The 15,863-nt window shown below is 41.3% G+C and overlaps 1 protein-coding gene and 1 pseudogene across 1 annotated transcript in view; one reads left to right on the top strand and one right to left on the bottom strand.

Annotated features, from left to right (window-relative positions):
- The window catches only part of ERC2 (ELKS/RAB6-interacting/CAST family member 2), a 759,104-nt gene that overhangs the window by 235,098 nt on the left and 508,143 nt on the right, over positions 1-15,863 (top strand). The window lies entirely within an intron of this gene.
- LOC113628014 (adenylate kinase 2, mitochondrial pseudogene) lies at positions 641-1,340 on the bottom strand (annotated as a pseudogene).

The raw sequence follows: 15,863 nt of genomic DNA, 5'->3' as shown, positions 1-15,863 counted from the left end.
GCTGCCAAGAGCTTACCCACGAGAGCAGGTGGGCTGGTAAATCAGTGATAAGTTGGGAGGGGAGTGAGACCAGCTGCCCCACCTGCCCCATGACTCCAGTAAACCTGATGTGCTGAGCCACTGCTCCCAGGTACACACTCCATATCTCTTTCAAATGAGGAGATGACTTTTTGATCTCATGGTATGGGGAGCCAGGGTTAGTAGTTAACTCCTGCCCTGTTCCAAGCTACAGGACAGACAGGACAACAGTATGATTTCCTGCGTTCCTGGGCTGGCATGAGGTTCCCATAAAAGCTGAGGTCTTAGGGCACTGGCTTTAAAAAGTACTGTCACCAGTCTGGAGTAAATGCCAACGTGATTCCTTAGAAATAATACTGCCTCTCCCTGTTTCTATTTATACCCTCCAGTCAGTGTTTTAAAAAATTAATTTTTCCCTTTGCTTATACTTTTTGAGACTTCTACTCCATGTAAAAGAAATCGCTTCACCACAGCACTGCTGCTTTTCCCATTCTCCTCTTGACCCCTCACCACTCCTCCCTCTCCATCCTTACCCTGACCACCCCTGCCCTCTGCCCAGTATCTAAGAGCAGGGATCATGCTGTGGAGTGATGAGCAGTGGTGCAGCCTTGGCCTTCTGTTACTAGGATGTAGCTTTGGAGAAGGCTGCTAGGATGCTTGCAGACATGACATCGGGGGTCTGGGATGCATCAGTGGTAGAGTGGATCCCCCGTTTACGGTAGTAAACCAGTGGGGTTGTCTGAGTGTGGTAGGCCTCCAGGCAGATTTTTAAGGCCTTCTCATTATCATCTGATCGGTGGACCAAGGGTTCCCCTGTGATGTCATCTTTCATGGGCTCCCTTGAGAAGTTGAACTCCTTGTGGTAGGAATGGCCACTCTGGGGGTGAATCTGTCATCCTGTGATTCTCCAGATCAGCAGAGAGTCTGGAATGCTGAATTCAGTCAGAATCAAGCTTCTGTTTCCTCTTTTCCATGAGGTCATCAAGCATTTCTGCCTGCCTCACAGTTCAAGGGAAGCCATCTAGAAGAAAACCACTTTTGCATGGAGGGGTCTCCAGATTTTTCTCAATGCACTCCACGACCAGTCCATCTCTCACCAGTTTCCTGGCATCCATAGTTGCCTTCAGCTTTTTTGCCAGCTCTGAGCCAGAAGCCACTATGGCCTTCAGAATGTCTCCAGTAGCCAAATGGCAGACACAGAAGTTTTCAGCGAATTTGGGTGCCTGGGTACCCTTGCTGGCTCTGGGCGGCCCCAGCAGCACAGACCGGATGCCTTTAGGACACTCCTGGGCCCATTTGACTGCGGGCACGTTGGGAGCCATGGCTGCTGAAGCCTCTCACTCTCTTTCATTTCCGATTTTATTTATTTGGGCCTCTTTCATTTTTTTCTTGATGAGTCTGGCTAAAGGTTTATCAATTTTTATCAATTTTATGTTTTCTAAGACCTAATTCTTAGTTTTTTTTTTTTTTTTTTTTTTTAATTCTTAGTTTTATTGATTTTTTTTCTATGTTTTTCTTAGTCTCTATTTCATTTGCTTCTGCTCTGACCTTTATTATTTCCTTCCTTCTACTAACTTTGGGTGTTGTGTGTTCTTTTTCTAGTTCCTTTAGGCATAAGGTTAGATTGTTGATATGAAATTTTTCTTGTTTCCTGAGGTAGGTCTGTATTGTTTTAAGTTTCCCTCTTAGATTTGCTTTTGCAACCCATTCATTTTGGATCATTGTGTTTTCATTTCCTCTTTGCTTCAGGACGTGCTGGTTGTTTAGTAGCATAGTGTTTTGTGTTTGTGTTTTTTGCAGTTTTTTCCTTGTAGTTTATTTCTAATCTTATACCATTGTGGTCAGGAAACATGCTTGATATGATTTCAGTCTTTTTAAATTCATTGAGATTTGTTTTGTGGCTTAGCCTGTGATCTATCCTGGAGAATGTTCCATGTGCACTTGAAAAGAATGTTTTTCTGCTGTTTTTGGATGAAATGTTCTTTATGTGTCTGTTAATTCCATCTGATGTATCATTTAAGATCAGGGTTTTCTCATTGATTGTCTGGATGATCTGTCCATGGAGGTAAGTAGGGTGCTAAAGTTCCCTACTAACTATTGTATTACCGTCAATTTCTCTTTTTATCTCTGTCAATATTTGCTTTATGTATTTAGGTGCTCCTATGTTCAGTGCATATATATTTACAATTGGTGTTTCTTCTTGTTGGATTGATCCTTTTATCATTATGTAATGCCCTTCTTTGTCTCTTGTTACAATACTTGCTTTAAAGTCTGTTTTGTCTGATATAAGTATAGCTACCCCAGCTTTCCTTTTGTTTACATTTGCATGGAATACTTTTTTCCATCCTCTCACTTTCAGTCTCTGTGTGCATTTAGCTCTGAAGTGAATCTCTTGTAGGCAGCATATAGATGGGTCTTGTTTTTATCCATTCATCCACTGTCTTTTGATTGGCAAATTTAGTCCATTTACAATTTAAAGTAATTCTTGATAGGTACGTACTTATTGCCATTTTGTTGATTGTTTTCTAGTTGTTTTTGTGTTCTTTTTAGTTTTCTTACACTTATTTTGCTCTCTTCCCTTGTGATTTGATCACTATCTTTTTTTTTTTTTAACATCTTTATTGGGGTACAATTGCTTTACAATGGTGTGTTAGTTTCTGCTCCATAACAAAGTGAATCAGTCATACATAAACATATGTTCCCATATGTCTTCCCTCTTGCGTCTCCCTCCCTCCCACCCTCCCTATCCCACCCCTCCAGGCTGTCACAAAGCACTGAGCCAATATCCCTGTGCCATGCGGCTGCTTCCCACTAGCTATCTACCTTACTACGTTTGTTAGTGTATATATGCCCATGACTCTCTCTCGCCCTGTCACAGCTCACCCTTCCCCCTCCCCATAACCTCAAGTCCGTTCTCTAGGAGGTCTGCGTCTTTATTCCTGCTTTACCCCTAGGTTCTTCATGACATTTTTTTCTTAAATTCCATATATATGTGTTAGCATACGGTATTTGTCTTTTTCTTTCTGACTTACTTCACTCTGTATGACAGACTCTAGGTCTATCCACCTCATTACAAATAGCTCAATTTCGTTTCTTTTTATGGCTGAGTAATATTCCATTGTATATATGTGCCACATCTTCTTTATCCATTCATCCGATGACGGGCACTTAGGTTGTTTCCATCTCCGGGCTATTGTAAATAGAGCTGCAATGAACATTTTGGTACATGACTCTTTTTGAATTTTGGTTTTCTCAGGGTATATGCCCAGTAGTGGGATTGCTGGGTCATATGGTAGTTCTATTTGTAGTTTTTTAAGGAACCTCCATACTGTTCTCCATAGTGGCTGAACCAATTCACATTCCCACCAGTAGTGCAAGAGTGTTCTCTTTTCTCCACACCCTCTCCAGCATTTATTGTTTCTAGATTGTTTGATGATGGCCATTCTGACTGGTGTGAGATGATATCTCATTGAAGTTTTGATTTGCATTTCTCTAATGATTAATGATGTTGAGCATTCTTTCATGTGTTTGTTGGCAGTCTGTATATCTTCTTTGGAGAAATGTCTGTTTAGGTCTTCTGCCCATTTTTGGATTGGGTTGTTTGTTTTCTTGTTATTGAGCTGCATGAGCTGCTTGTAAATTTTGGAGATTAATCCTTTGTCGGTTGCTTCATTTGCAAATATTTTCTCCCATTCTGAGGGTTGTCTTTTGGTCTTGTTTATGGTTTCCTTTACTGTGCAAAAGCTTTGAAGTTTCATTAGGTCCCATTTGTTTATTTTTGTTTTTATTTCCATTACTCTAGGAGATGGGTCAGAAAGGATCTTGCTGTGATTTATGTCATAGAGTGTTCTGCCTATGTTTTCCTCTAAGAGTTTGATAGTTTCTGGCCTTACATTTAGGTCTTTAATCCATTTTGAGCTTATTTTTGTGTATGGTGTTAGGGAGTGATCTAATCTCATACTTTTACATGTACCTGTCCAGTTTTCCCAGCACCACTTATTGAAGAGGCTGTCCTTTCTCCACTGTACATTACTGCCACCTTTATCAAAGATAAGGTGTCCATATGTGCATGGGTTTATCTCTGGGCTTTCTATCCTGTTCCATTGATCTATCTTTCTGTTTTTGTGCCAGTACCATACCGTCTTGATAACTGTAGCTTTGTAGTATAGTCTGAAGTCAGGGAGCCTGATTCCTCCAGTTCCTTCTTTCATTCTCAAGATTGTTTTGGCTATTCGGGGTCTTTTGTGTTTCCATACAAATTGCAAAATTTTTTGTTCTAGTTCTGTGAAAAATGCCAGTGGTAGTTTGATAGGGATTGCATTGAATCTATAGATTGCTTTGGGTAGTAGAGTCATTTTCACAATGTTGATTCTTCCAATCCAAGAACATGGTATATGTCTCCATCTATTTGTATCATCTTTAATTTCTTTCAGCAGTGTCTTATAATTTTCTGCATACAGGTCTTTTGTCTCCTTAGGTAGGTTTATTCCTAGATATTTTATTCTTTTTGTTGCAATGGTAAATGGGAGTGTTTTCTTGATTTCACTTTCAGATTTTTCATCATTAGTATATAGGAATGCCAGAGATTTCTGTGCATTAATTTTGTATCCTGCCACTTTACCAAATTCATTGATTAGCTTTAGTAGTTTTCTGGTAGCATCTTTAGGGTTCTCTATGTATAAGATCATGTCATCTGCAAACAGTGACAGCTTTACTTCTTCTTTTCCGATTTGGATTCCTTTTATTTCCTTTTCTTCTCTGATTGCTGTGGATAAAACGTCCAAAACTATGTTGAATAAGAGTGGTGAGAGTGGGCAACCTTGTCTTGTTCCTGATCTTAGTGGAAATGCTTTCCGTTTCTCACCATTGAGGATGATGTTTGCTGTGGGCTTGTCATATATGGCCTTTATTATGTTGAGGAAAGTTCCCTCTATGCCTACTTTCTCCAGGGTTTTTATCATAAATGGGTGTCGAATTTTGTCAAAAGCTTTCTCTGCATCTATTGAGATGATCATATGGTTTTTCTCCTTCAATTTGTTAATATGGTTTATCACATTGATAGATTTGCGTATATTGAAGAATCCTTGCATTCCTGGAATAAACCCCACTTGATCATGGTGTATGATCCTTTTAATGTGCTGTTGGATTCTGTTTGCTAGTATTTTGTTGCGGATTTTTGCATCTATGTTCATCAGTGATTTGGCCTGTAGTTTTCTTTCTTTGTGACATCCTTGTCTGGTTTTGGTATCAAGGTGATGGTGGCCTCGTAGAAGGAGTTTGGGAGTGTTCCTCTCTCTGCTATATTTTGGAAGAGTTTGAGAAGGATAGGTGTTAGCTCTTCTCTAAATGTTTGATAGAATTCGCCTGTGAAGCCATCTGGTCCTGGGCTTTTCTTTGTTGGAAGATTTTTAATCACAGTTTCAATTTCAGTGCTTGTGATTCGTCTGTTCATATTTTCTATTTCTTCCTGATTCAGTCTTGGCAGGTTGTGCATTTCTAAGAATTTGTCCATTTCTTCCAGATTGTCCATTTTATTGGCATAGAGTTGCTTGTAGTAATCTCTCATGATCTCTTTTATTTCTGCAGTGTCAGTTGTTACCTCTCCTTTTTCATTTCTAATTCTATTGATTTGAGTCTTCTCCCTTTTTTTCTTGATGAGTCTGGCTAGTGGTTTATCTATTTTGTTTATCTTCTCAAAGAACCAGCTTTTAGTTTTATTGATCTTTGCTATTGTTTCCTTAATTTCTTTTTCATTTATTTCTGATCTGATTTTTATGATTTCTTTCCTTGTGCTAGCTTTGGGGTTTTTTTGTTCTTCTTTTTCTAATTGCTTGAGGTGCAAGGTTAGGTTGTTTATTCGAGATGTTTCCTGCTTCTTAAGGTGGGCTTGTATTGCTATAAACTTCCTCCTTAGAACTGCTTTTGCTGCATCTCACTGGTTTTGGGTCGTTGTGTCTCCATTGTCATTTGTTTCTAGGTATTTTTTGATTTCCTCTTTGATTTCTTCAGTGATCACTTCATTATTAAGTAGTGTATTGTTTAGCCTCCATGTGTTTGTATTTTTTACAGATCTCTTCCTGTAATTGATGTCTAGTCTCATGGCGTTGTGGTCAGAAAAGATACTTGATACAATTTCAATTTTCTTAAATTTACCAAGGCTTGATTTGTGACCTAAGATGTTCCATGAGCACTTGAGAAAAATGTGTATTCTGTTGTTTTTGGATGGAGTGTCCTATAAATATCAATTAAGTCCATCTTGTTTAATGTATCATTTAAAGCTTGTGTTTCCTTATTTATTTTCATTTTGGATGATATGTCCATGGGTGAAAGTGGGGTGTTTAAGTCCCCTACTATGAATGTGTTACTGTCGATTTCCCCTTTTATGGCTGTTAGTATTTGCCTTATGTATTGAGGTGCTCCTATGTTGGGTGCATAAATATTTACAATTGTTATATCTTCTTCTTGGATCGATCCCTTGATCATTATGTAGTGTCCTTCTTTGTTTCTTTTAATAGTCCTTATTTTAAAGTCTATTTTGTCTGATATGAGAATTGCTACTCCAGCTTTCTTTTGGTTTCCATTTGCATGGAATATCTTTTTCCATCCCCTTACTTTCAGTCTGTATGTGTCTCTAGGTCTGAAGTGGGTCTCTTGTAGACAGCATATATAAGGGTCTTGTTTTTGTATCCATTCAGCTAATCTGTGTCTTTTGGTGGGAGCATTTAGTCCATTTACATTTAAGGTAATTATCGATATGTATGTTCCTATTCCCATTTTCTAAATTGTTTTGGGTTCGTTATTATAGATCTTTTCCTTCTCTTGTGTTTCTTGCCTAGAGAAGATCCTTTAGCATTTGTTGTAAAGCTGGTTTGGTGGTGCTGAACTCTCTCAGCTTTTGCTTGTCTGTAAAGGTTTTAATTTCTCCATCAAATCTGAATGAGATCCTTGCTGGGTAGAGTAGTCTCGGCTGCACGTTTTTCTCCTTCATCACTTTCAGTATGTCCTGCCACTCCCTTCTGGCTTGTAGGGTTTCTGCTGAGAGATCAGCTGTTAACCTTATGGGGATTCCCTTATGTGTTATTTGTTGTTTTTCCCTTGCTGCTTTTAATATGCTTTCTTTGTATTTAATTTTTGACAGTTTGATTAATATGTGTCTTGGCGTATTTCTCCTTGGATTTATCCTGTATGGGACTCTCTGTGCTTCCTGGACTTGATTAACTATTTCCTTTCCCATATTAGGGAAATTTTCAACTATAATCTCTTCAAATATTTTCTCAGTCCCTTTCTTTTTCTCTTCTTCTTCTGGAACCCCTATAATTTGAATGTTGGTGCGTTTAATGTTGTCCCAGAGGTCTCTGAGACTGTCCTCAGTTCTTTTCATTCTTTTTTCTTTATTCTGCTCTGCAGTAGTTATTTCCACTATTTTATCTTCCAGGTCACTTATCCGTTCTTCTGCCTCAGTTATTCTGCTATTGATCCCATCTAGAGTACTTTTAATTTCATTTATTGTGTTGTTCATCGTTGCTTGTTTCATCTTTAGTTCTTCTAGGTCCTTGTTAACTGATTCTTGCATTTTGTCCATTCTATTGTCCATTCTATCTCCAAGATTTTGGATCAACCTTACTATCATTATTCTGAATTCTTTTTCAGGTAGACTGCCTATTTCCTCTTCATTTGTTAGGTCTGGTGCATTTTTATCTTGCTCCTTTATCTGCTGTGTGTTTTTCTGTCTTCTCATTTTGCTTATCTTACTGTGTTTGGGGTCTCCTTTTTGCAGGCTGCAGGTTCGTAGTTCCTCCTGTTTTTGATGTCTGTCTCCAGTGGCTAAGGTTGGTTCAGTGGGTTGTGTAGGCTTCCTGGTGGAGGGGACTAGTGCCTGTGTTGTGGTGGATGAGGCTGGATCTTGTCTCTCTAGTGGGCAGGTTCACGTCTGGTGGTGTGTTTTGGGGTGTCTGTGGCCTTATGATTTTAGGCAGCCTCTCTGCTAATGGGTGGGGTTGTGTTCCTGTTTTGCTAGTTGTTTGGCATAGGTTTTCCAGCACTGTGGCTTGCTGGTCGTTGAGTGAAGCTGGGTGCTGGTGTTAAGATGGAGGTCTCTGGGAGATTTTCGCCCTTTGATATTATGTGGAGCTGGGAGATCTCTTGTTGACCGGTGCCCTGAAGTTGGCTCTCCTACCTTAGAGGCAGTGCCCTGCCTCCTGGCTGGAGCACCAAGAGCTTTTCATCCACACGGCTCAGGATAAAAGGGAGAAAAAGTAGAGGGAATTAGTAGAAGTATGAGGAAAGAAAGAAGGAAAGGAGGGTAGGAAGGAAGGAAGGAAGAAAGAAAGAAGGAAAGAAAGGAGGGCGGGAGGGAGGGAGGAAGGAAGGAAGGAAGGAGGGAAAGAAAGAAAAAAGACAGAAAGAAAGAAGATACAGTAAAAATAAAATAAAGTATAATAAAGTTATTGACTTAAAAAATTCTTATTTAGAAAAAATAACAAAAGGGACGGATAGAACCTTAGGACAAATGTTGGAAGCAAAGCTATACAGACAAAATATTACACAGAGGCATACACATACACCCTCACTAAAAGAGGTAAATGGGGAAAAATCATAAATCTTGCTGTCAGAGACCACCTCCTCAATTTGGGATGATTCGTTGTCTAAAGGAGGGAAGGAAGGAAGGAAAGAAAGAAAGAAAGAAAGAACGAAGGTAAGGTATAATAACGTTATTAAAATTAATTATTAAGAAAAAAAATTAAAAAAAAACAAAAAACATGGACGGATAGAACCCTAGGACAAATGGTGGAAGCAAGACTATACAGACAAGATCTCACACAGAAGCATACACATACACATTCACAAAAAGAGGAAAAGGGAAAAAATCATAGATCTTGCTCCTAAAGTCCACTTCCTTAATTTGGGATGATTGGTTGTCTATTCAGGTATTCCACAGATGCAGGGTATATCAAGTTGATTGTGGAGCTTTAATCCGCTGCTTCTGAGGCTGCTGGGAGAGATTTACCTTTCTCTTCTTTGTTCTCACAGCTCCCAGGGCTCAGCTTTGGATTTGGCCCTGCCACTGCGTGTAGGTCGCTGGAGGGCGTCTGTTTTTTGCTCAGACAGGATGGGGTTAAAAGAGCCGCTGATTCGGGGGCTCTGGCGCACTCAGGCCGGCGGGGAGGGAGGGGCACGGAGTGTGGGGCGGGCCTGCGGTGGCAAAGGCCGGCGTGACTTTGCACCAGCCTGAGGCGCGCTGTGCGTTCTCCCGGGGAAGTTGTCCCTGGATCCCGGGAACCTGGCAGTGGCGGGCTGCACAGGCTCCGCGGAAGAGGGGTGTGGAGAGTGACCTGTGCTCGCACACAGGCCCCTTGGTGGCGGCAGCAGCAGCTTTAACGTCTCCCGCCCGCCTCTGGGGTCCGCGCTTTTAGCCGCGGTTTGCGCCCGTCTCTGGATTCCGCGCTTTCAGCCGCAGCTCGCGCCCGTCTCTGGATTCCGCGCTTTCAGCCGCGGCTCGCGCCCGTCTCTGGAGTTCCTTTAAGCAGCGTTCTTAAACCCCTCTCCTCACGCCCCAGGAAACAAAGAGGGAAGGAAAAGTCTCCTGCCTCTTCGGCAGGTGCAGACTTTTCCCCGGACTCCCTCCCGAGCCTCAGAGCCTCAGCTCGCAGCCCCGCCCGCCCCGGCGGGTGAGCAGACAAGCCTCTCGGGCTGGTGAGTGCCGGTCGGCACCGATCCTCTGTGCGGGAATCTCCCCGCTTTGCCCTCCGCACCCGTTGCTGTGCAGTTGCTGTGCACTCCTCCGCGGCTTCGAAGCTCCCCCCTCCGCCTCCCGCAGTTTCCGCCCGCGAAGGGGCTTCCTAGTGTGTGGAAACTTTTCCTCCTTCACAGCTCCCTCCCACTGGTGCAGGTGCCGTCCCTATTCTTTTGTCTCTGTTTTTTCTTTTTTTTTCTTTTGCCCTACCCAGGTACGTGGGGAGTTTCTTGCCTTTCGGGAGGTCTGAGGTCTTCTGCCAGCCTTCAGTAGGTGTTCTGTAGGAGTTGTTCCACGTGTAGATGTATTTCTGGTGTATCCGTGGGGAGGAAGGTGATCTCCGCGTCTTACGCTTCCGCCATCTTCCGCCTTCCCCTGATCACTATCTTAAGTGTTTGGATTCCTTTCTCTTTTTGTGTGTGTTTCTATTATAGTTTTTTGGTTTGTGGTCACCATGAGGTTCATATAAAACAATTTATATGGGGTTATTTTAAGTTGATGATCTCTTTAGTTTGAATGCGTTCCAACAACCCTGTGTTCCTCCCAACCACATTTAATGTTTCTGACATCATATTTTATATCTTTTTATTTTGTGTATCACTTAACTACTTATTGTGGATATAAATGTTTTTTGCTACTTTTGTCTTTTTGCTTTCCTACTAGCTTTATAAGTGTTTGATCTACTACCTTTACTGTATGTTTGCTTTTACCAGTGAGATTTTTTCTTTCATAATTTTTATATTTCTAATTGTAGCCTTTTCTTTTCCACTTAAAGAAGTCCACTTAACGTTTCTTGTAAAGTTGGTTTAGTGGTGCTAAACTCTTAGGTTTTGCTTATCTGTAAAACCTTTTATCTCTTCTACAAATCTGAATGATAACCTTGCCAAGTAGTGTATTCTTGGTTGTAGGGGTTTTCCTTTCATCACTTTGGATATATTGTGCCACTCCCTTCTGATCCGCAAAGCTTCTGTTGAAACATCAGGTGATAGCCTTATGGGAGTTCCCTTGTACATAACTAATTGCTTTTCTCTTGCTGCTTTTAAGATTCTGACTTTAATTTTTGCCATTTTAAATATGATGTGTCTTGATGTGGCCCTCTTTGGGCTCATCTTGTTTGGGACTATCTCTGCTTCCTGGACTTGGATGTGTTTCCTTTCCCAGGTTGGGGACGTTTTCAGCTATTATTTCTTCAAATAATTTCTCTGCCCCTTCCTCTTAACTCTTCTCCTTCTGCGACCCCTATAAGGCTAATGTTAGTATGCTTGGTATTTTCTCAAACTATCATTTCTTTGATTCTTTCTTCTGTTCAGCTTGGGTGATTTCCACTACTTTGTCTTGCAGATTGCTGATCCATTCCTCTGTATCATTTAATCTACTGTTGATTTCATCTAGTATATTTTATTTAATTTTATTTTATTTTTATTTATCTTATTTTTGGCTGCATTGAGTCTTCGTTGCTGTGCATGGGCTTTTCTCTGGTTGAGGCAGGCGGGGGCTACTCTTCGTTGCGGTGCGCAGGCTTTTCGTTGCGGTGGCTTCACTTGCTGTGGAGCATGGGCTTTAGGCACACAGGCTTCAGTAGTTGTGGCACATGGGCTCAGTAGTTGTGGCTCGCAGGCTCTAGAGAGCAGGCTCAGTAGTTGTGGCTCATGGGCTTAGTTGCTCCGCGGCATGTGGGATCTTCCCGGACCAGGGCTTGAATCCGTGTCCCCTGTATTGGCAGGCGGATTATTAACCACTGCACCACCAGGGAAGCCCTTGTCTAGTATATTTTAAAATTTAATTTATTGTATTTGTCAGCTCTGTTTGGTTCTTCTTTATATCTTTAAACTCTATTGACATTCTCACTGTGTTCATCCATTATTCTTCCCCTTTTTAAGAATTACCTTGAACTCTTTATTGGATAGATTGCATATCTCCACTTATTCAGTTTATTTTTTCTGGCTTTGTCTTGATCCTTTATTTGGAACATATTTCATTGTCTCCTCAATTTGCCTAATCTCTGTGTTTATTTCTATGTCTGAGGTAGGTTTGTTACATTTCTCAATCTTGGAGAAATGTAGCAGAAATGTGGAAGACATCCTGTGAGGTCCAGTACCTTTCTGTTTCGGCAGAGCCAACTTACTCATCATGCTGGTAGACGGGGTGGGCCCCTGGCTCGGTTGGCTACAAGGCCTTGCCTCATGTGGTGGCTGTGGGTCCGCCAGTGGGCAGGGTAGGTTTTCTGTGCCATTGGTTGCATGGCCTTTGGAGCCTGGTGTTGGTGCCAGACTTCTGGTGGGTGGAGCGGGCCCCCACGTGGTTGGGTGTGAAACCTGGGGGGCCTGGTGCTGTTGCTGGCCCTCTAGTGGGCGAGGCCAGGTCCTGGTGTGTCTAGGTGCACAGCCTGTGGGTCATAGAGCTGGTGCCAGCTTACTGGTGGCTGGGTAAGACCCCAATGCTAATAGGCTAGAGGGAAGATTCCAGACTACTGCTTCTGTGCTGGGACTTGAAGTGTGTGAGATTTTGCTCATGCCCTCTGAGAGCTGAGTCTGTTTTCCATAACCCTCCATCTCTCCCAAACATAAGCCCCACTGGTTTACAAAGGCAGACATTCTGCAGGTTTGTCTTCCCAGTGTAGGAGCCCAGTGTGGGGTTTGGACACCTTGTTCCTTCGGGAGGTCTTCTAGCATTGTGATCTTTTTCCCATTTGTGGGTTGCCTCCCTGGGATTGTGGGTCCTGACTAACCGTGTCTCTGCCCCTCCTACTTTCATTGTGCTTCCCTCTTTATATGTGTGTGTGTGTGTGTGTGTGTGTGTGTATATATATATATATATATATATATATATATATATATATATTTAGTTGTGGAACATCTTTTCTTCTAGTCTTCAGGTGGTTCTCATAGACACTTGCTCTGTAAGTAGTTGTAATTTTGGTGTGTTCATGCGAAGAGGTGAGTTCAGGGTTTTCCTCCTCTACCATCTTGGCCGGGATCAGGCTAGACTTCCTATACAACAAAATCCTTGCTCAACTTTCTTCTCTACTTCATATGGGTTTCCTCCCTCTCTTATGGGTTCCCCTCTGAACTCTCGCTTAAGAAATCAGTTACATAAAAGTCCCTGTCTCAGACTATACCTCTTAGGAATCTGACCTAAGATATAGAAATGGACTAAGGTAAATGAGCTGGGTACTGCTGAGATCACCTGACACTGTGTCATATAAGAAACAGTGCGTAGAATAGGACTCTTTAGTAAGAAAGACTTTGGACTGAGAAGCTGTCATCATGGGATAAGAACCTGTCACCATGGAAGAGGAACCTGATTTGTTCTTTTCTCCTTGAAAGAGTAGAACAAACATCTGTATGTAGAAGCTTCAGAGCCATGTATGCCATCTCAGTGTGGAAAGAACTGTCTAATAGGGGATTCCAAAGGTTAGTAAAAGATTAACCACACTATATTAGTTTCTATTGCTGCCATAAAAAATTAGCACACATTTAGCACAACTTTTTTATTAGCTCATAGATCAGCAGTTCTGGTACATCATGGCTCAATTGGATTTTTTGCTTTGACTCTCATGAGACCAAAACCAAAATGTGCTCCTTTCTAGAGGTTCTTGAGATCAATGTGCTTCCAAGCTTGTTTAGGTTGTTGGTCAAATCTAGTTCCTTGTGTTTGTAGAACCAAGGTCCCCATTTCCTTGTTGGCTATTAACTGGGGACCATCCTCATTCCTTGGAGGCCCCTTCTGGTCCTTTCACATGGCCCCTATATCTCAGAACCAACAGTGGCACATTGAAACTTTCTCATGCTTAGCGGTCTCTCTGGCTTCCCCATCTGCTACTTCTGTCTTCTGCCTCAGTCAGAATAAGTTCTGAGCTTTGAAAGGGCTCATGTGATTAGATTGGGCCCACCCAGATATCTTAATATAGATATTAAGATTCCTATCTTAATATCTATAACCTTAATTACATCTGGAAAGCCCCTTTTGCCATGTAATATAATGTATTCACAGGTTTTGGAAATGAGTGGACATCTTTGTTAGTGGGTGTTATTCTGCTGACTGTAGTTTGCCCTCTGCCCCTTACAGATTCACGTCCCTCCCAAATAAAAAATACATTTGCTCCATCCCAAAGTCTCAAAGGTCTCATCCCGTTACAACATCAACTCAGAGTCCCCAAATCTCATCAGTTCAAAATTCCCATCATCTAAATCGTCTAAAATTATGTACGGATGAGGCTCTTGGTATAACCTATTATGTACAACTCCTGAGGCACAATTCCTCCCATCAGGGGACGTATGAAACTAAAACAATTTATCTGCTTCCAATAGACAATGATAGGTTAGGCATAGGATAAGTTACAGACGTTCCAGGTTAAACAGGGAGAAATGGAAGGTAAAAGGGAGCTACTAGGTCCAAGGCAGTTTCAAAATCCAGCAGGGCAAACTTCACTAGGTTTCAAGGCCTGGAAACAATCCTCTGTGGTTCTTGGTTCCACGCTAAAAACCTATCGCATCCGTTTTGCTCAGGCGCCCTCCCATTCAAGTACTAACCAGGCCCAAAGCTTGCTTAACTTCCAAGATCAGATGAGATCAGGTACACGGGTAGAGGTGAATGACCAGGATGCTGCTGAGAGCACCCAACATTGTGCCATATAAGACGTAGTGGATAGAATAATGACTGCTTAGTAAGAAAGACTTTGGACAAAGAAGCTCTCAACATGGGAGAGGTGGATCCTGTTTTCTTCATGTTCCCAAATGAGTAGAACAAAGGCCATTGTATATAAGGTTCAAGGAGAAATATTTCAGCTCAGAAAGAGTCCTCTGGTAAATTTCTGTTGGAGTCCAAAAATGGTTAAAGACTAACCACCCACCTGTACTTTTCCATGAAGCTTTCCATAGTCCTTCCCGCATCGGGCCTGGATGCTTACCTCTCATTCTCTCCCATTAGCATATTGTTCAAAACTGGTGAGGGCCTAACAGGGGACTGAAAAACAAACCAGAAGTCAGGTTCAGTTAGCTGTTACAACCCTAGACATTTGCAGAGCGCGAAGGAAACACAAATAGCAATCTAAACCTGGTGTTACGTTAGTAATTAAGGGTGTGCGTTTAAGAGTCAGATACCTTGGTCACACTCTCAAGTTTACTAGTTCTGTGATCTTGGGCATATTATTTAACTCTCTGAGTTTGAATGTTCGCAGTTTTGTCATGGGGGTGGTAACTCCTACCTATAGGGGTGTTATGCAGATTCACCCAGGAGCTAGATGGGAGGCGTGGAGCTTGGCATATGGTAAGCATTCTGTAAATGGTGGCTGCTATTATTGTGGTCTGGTAATCTAGTTATGTATTCCCTCTTCCACTAGATAGTCAAGTTCCTTGAGACCTGACATGTTTCATAGTCACTGTGCTACATCTATCTTACTTTAAATTATTTTTTTGAATAATTTTTAAAGTTTTATTTTATTGAGGTGTAGTTGATTTACAATATCATATAAGTTGCATGTATGTGACATAGTGATTCACAATTTTTAAAGGTCATACTCCATTTACAGTTGTTATAAAAATCGGCTATACTCCCTGTGCTGCACAGTATATCCTTGTAGCTTATTTATTTTATTCTTTGTAGTTTGTACTCCTTAACACCCTACCCCTATCTTGCCCCTCCCTGTTACATTTATCTTTGATATCTCTGTATTGTTTATTACGTGTTAGGTCCTTAGTAATTATTGAATTAAATAACTAAACTTTATTATTTAGTTTATTTGGGACAAACTTTATCCCAAAAAACTTTGGACATCGCTAACACCACTGGCCAAATATTTGAAAGCTGGCATCTCATTCTATTACTTTCTATTGTTCCCAGGATCATAGTGTCCAAAGGAACAAGATAAATCTGTCAAACCATCTTTAATGCAAATTTAGCAAAAAGTCAGTTATATATCAAAACAAATTAAGGGAATTGTGTATGTGCAGAGATTCAGATGGTATGGTCTTATGTTCCCAAATATCCATTTTTTGTGAAGACTAAAAAAATAATTTAACAGTTTACTTTGCTGTACAGTAGAAACTAGCACAACATTGTAAAATAACTCTACCCCAATTAAAAAAAACAGTAAGCTTATATCATTTTTACA

This window comes from Aethalodelphis obliquidens, unplaced genomic scaffold (genome assembly GCF_003676395.1).
Source record: "Aethalodelphis obliquidens isolate GAN/ISIS:26980383/991018 unplaced genomic scaffold, ASM367639v1 scaffold22, whole genome shotgun sequence".
Taxonomy (NCBI): domain Eukaryota; kingdom Metazoa; phylum Chordata; class Mammalia; order Artiodactyla; family Delphinidae; genus Aethalodelphis; species Aethalodelphis obliquidens.
This window is presented reverse-complemented; position numbering and strand designations above follow the sequence as displayed.